Raw genomic sequence first — 4,603 nt, forward strand, 5'->3', positions numbered from 1 at the left:
GTGTATCTAACTACTGGAACTACACACTACTGTTTTTTCTCGCAAAAATCAAATCAAATATGGGTGAAGTAGGCAATCATTTCCTTTCTTTTCTAGCATCAGACCTTCTTTTCTCTCACTTTTAATTGGCTAAATTACACATTATGTTAACATTATGACCCCAAAGTGAACTGTTCTTGCAATTGGTCATCGATAACATTTCAGATTTACAAATGACAAATATTTACAAAGTAGTTTGGATGTAATGAACTACTTTTTCAAAGTAACTTTAGTGAAGTAAACTATAGTTTTCTTACGGGTAGCTTTAGTGTAGCTTAACTTCTTCCAGTGTGAAGTAATTGGTAGCTTGGTAAACTAGAATTTCAGAGTAGCTTCCCCACGTGTGTGTATACAGTGCATGTGTGGCCATGCAAACGTCAACCTTTGCATCTGTATGCAAGCCAAGGCACAGAATGACTGATTCCCTGTTGTCCATGTGCCATGGAGAGAGTTATGGGTTGGCAGGGCCGGTGGGGTGAATGAGGAGAGTCCAGCGACACATCACTCTGCAGTGGGATTGAAATAGAAGACACACACACACATACACAGGGGCGGATTAGCCATCTGGCAATTCTGGCAAATGCCAGTTGGGCCGCACCATCTTTTAGTTGGTCTGGCAAAAAAAAGTAACATTGCCTATGGCCCAATGATTTTTGCGCATTTTCTCTGTTGTCATAATAATCTCTAATGAGCATTTGGCTGATCAGTGTGCAACGACTGGTCCCCGGTTTTCTAATTGGCTGAACTGAGGTTGCACAAATTCACATTCAGTCAAACAGTTAATCAGAAAAGAGACCCACTCTGACTCTCTGTCAACAGTTGGTCAGCCAAGATCATGGATTGCAAAAGGTGGTGTCGAAAAAAGTTAGAGACCCAAAAATATCTATTAAGGCCAACGCTGCTGAGTGTGTAAAATTAAACAACTTATTTTCTAAAAGTTCTGGTTATTCTGCTGGTCTGAGTGCTGTGACTGTGAGAAATGATGCGAGGCTTTAGCACAGACAGATCATCAGCTGTGGCAGCAGAATACAGTGCAGTCGCTGTAGGAAGAAAACAGAGGGAGGCACACTGTCACACAAACTGACACAGATGTAGCCTACTGCTGCCAGTTCATATTTTGGCTGTATATTGTATGAAATAGGAGGCTAATTAACACTTAATTAAGGAAGGGGGGATTCAGAGGAACACATATGACAGGCACTAACATGCAATATAGCCTAAAAAGTAGTTTTATAAGACAGAAGCCAATAAACATCTACTAGACATTAATACAGTGCTTTTATTAAACACAAGTCATCATGTATTACAATAAAACATACAGTATATATGTGTTTATTAATTCACAACGAGGATGTGGCTGGGCTCAGCACAGACAGACAAGAGTGAAAGCAGAGGAGAACAAGAAGCGCAAACACACTGAGTGACAGACAGACAGAAGAGGAGAACAAGGAGAAGCACAGACAAACCGAGTGACAATAGAGGAGAACAAGGAGAAGCACAGACAAACCGAGTGACAATAGAGGAGAACAAGGAGAAGCACAGACAAACCGAGTGACAACAGAAAATAACAAGAAGCAGAGACAGAGAGATCCCTTATTTAAGATAGTATGTGCCTCATTTGATAATTTTGAATTATTTCCTATGGTTTGCTGTGAATAATTTGAGATAAACACATTTAAACCGTTATAGCCCTGTATGTATGGTGGCCTGGGATATGAGAACCTGTTTCTCATGGTCTGAGAGTCTTTAGGTGCCTTTTGGTAAACTCCAAGCGGGCAGTCATGTGCTTTTTACTGAAGAGTTCTGTCTGGCCACTCTACCATGAAGGCCTGATTGGTGGAGTGCTGCAGAGATGGTTGTCCTTCTATAAGGTTCTCCCATCTCCACAGAGGTGACCAAGAACCATTGGGTTCTTGGTCACCTCCCTGACCAAGGCCCTTCTCCCTCAATTGCTCAGTTTGGCCGGGCGGCCAGCTCTAGGAAGTCTTGTTGGTTCCAAACTTTTTCCATTTAAGAATGATGGAGGCCACTGTGTTCTTGGGTGATCTTCAATGCTGCAGAAATGTTTTGGTACCCTTCCCCAGATCTGTGCCTCGACACAATCCTATCTCTGAGCTCTACGGACAATTCCTTCGATCTCATGGCTTGTTTTTTTTTTCTTCCCCCTGACATTACTCAACTGTGGGATCTTACATAGACAGGTGTGTGCCTTTCCAAATCATGTCTAATCAATTGAAATTACCACAGGTTGACTCCAATCAAGTTGTTGAAGCATCTCAAGGATGATCAATGGAAACAGGATGCACCTGAGCTCAATTTCGATAAAAAAAATAGACATATGTGATCGTGTCTCAATGTAATCAAGGTATTCAATTATTGTTCTTTTTTTTCTTTTTTTTCTTTTTTTCTTTAATTTTATCCCCTTTTCTCCCCAATTTTCGTGGTATCCAATCACTAGTAATTACTATCTTGTCTCATCGCTACAACTCCCGTACGGGCTCGGGAGAGACAAAGGTCGAAAGCCATGCGTCCTCCGAAGCACAACCCAACCAAGCCGCACTGCTTCTTAACACAGCGCGCCTCCAACCCGGAAGCCAGCCGCACCAATGTGTCGGAGGAAACACCGTGCACCTGGCCCCCTCGGTTAGCGCGCACTGTGCCCGGCCCGCCACAGGAGTCGCTGGAGCGCGATGAGACAAGGATATCCCTACAAACCCTCCCTAACCCGGATGACGCTATGCCAATTGTGCATCGCCCCACGGACCTCCCGGTCGCGGCCGGCTGCGACAGAGCCTGGGCGCGAACCCAGAGACTCTGGTGGCGCAGCTAGCACTGCGATGCAGTGCCCTAGACCACTGCGCCACCCGGGAGGCCCAATTATTGTTATTTTCAAATACAATCTCTTATTGGGCTTAGTTGTGGTTTTTGCATACTCCTGTACTACATAATTCATTAGCACATGTGGCAGGGGAGGCTGATTATATCTAAGCGAAGTTATCGACTTAACAGTCTTTCAGTCTGCCACTTAGGGCTGTTTATATCCACTGGTGAGTCCTGTTTTTTGGCTTCTCAAATGGTCCAAGGGATTTCTTAACTTTTCTTTAGCAACATATTGATGGTGGAGAAAACAGCAGGTCAAAAAAGAAAATGGGCAAATTGAGGGTAAAATTACAGCAAAAACGTATTCCTCCAAGAGTCTTCTTGCTTTTTCTGCACAATAATAGTTTTCATGTATCCACAATTCAGCGGCTGCTCTTGCACACCCTCTTCTCAGCCTCTCTCTCTTTCTCTATCTCTCGCTCTATCTTTCTTTCTTTCTCTCTCTCTCTCTCTCTCTCTCTCTCTCTCTCTCTCTCTCTCTTTCTCTCTCTCTCTCTCTCTCTCTATTTCTTTCTTTCTTTCTCTCTCTCGTTCCCCCCCCCCCCTCTCTTTCAGTTTCTCTGGCACCCTTTCTCCACCGCTATTTATATAGACTTCTGCATTGCAGATGTCCCAGAGCCCTGCAGTCGTGTTGGAGCTCCTGAGGAATCCCAGCCAAATTCTGCCACTGACAGACAGTACAGCAAGACATCACACCACCGTGCACCCAATACGTAATATAGCATGACTGGGCAAAGTCGGGTGCCACATATTGCAGGGGAAGCAACGCCACATACCACAGATCACAAACACAACACTGCAGTCATAATGCAAGCATGAAATGTAACATGTTGCATACCTGCATCGCTATAGATTGGTTTATCTCTTTCAGCACTACAGGGGTATTTGATGAGTCATACATCTCAGTGCTGTGCTCCAGCATGGGCTACAGTGGTGAGAGGGCTCTCAATGGACTTACGCAAGAATCAAATGAAGTAACAAAAAAAACATTACTTCACAGTAGGCCTATTTCACATGAGCACTGATGTTTTTGTAGAAATGGTAGTTCATTCTTAGCCTACTTTCAGACTTTGAAGCTCTATGGATGACACTTTACTATAATAAACATTGAATATTAAGAGGAGAAAAGAGGGGAAACGCCCTGAAAAAAACATAGTTTTTGTGTTTTGTCTGCAGTGCTGCTCTCCCTTCACTCTGACTCTGCAGGAAGCCATTAAGTATTTATACTGCTCTGTGCCCCTGTCACGCCACAGGGCTGAACACATCCCTGTGCTGCTGGGGAGGGAGAGGCACACATGCACGCACGCACGCACAAGCAAGCATGCACACACACACACCCACACAAGCAAGCACACACATGCACGCCACACAGTTCTCGTTCAATACATTTGTGGGCCTTTGCTGCCACATAGCGTGCAAAATTCCAATTGCAAAACAAAAATATATCATTTTCAAAATGCCTCCAAGGTCAGCCGGGATAGATTAGATATAAATTCATTGTAACCCACTACCAGCAGCGTGATATATACATTAACCAGCAGACCAACTCTGGAATTCATTCAACTCTAGACTAGACCAGACAAGAGAAAGTGGATTTTAAAGAGTGTTTCGCAACAAATGCAAAGCAACGTTACAAAACGTCGCGATACAGAATGCAGCTCAGACCATTTAGCAACTTCGGGAA

The sequence above is a fragment of the Salvelinus sp. IW2-2015 genome, linkage group LG15, assembly GCF_002910315.2.
Source record: "Salvelinus sp. IW2-2015 linkage group LG15, ASM291031v2, whole genome shotgun sequence".
NCBI lineage: Eukaryota > Metazoa > Chordata > Actinopteri > Salmoniformes > Salmonidae > Salvelinus > Salvelinus sp. IW2-2015.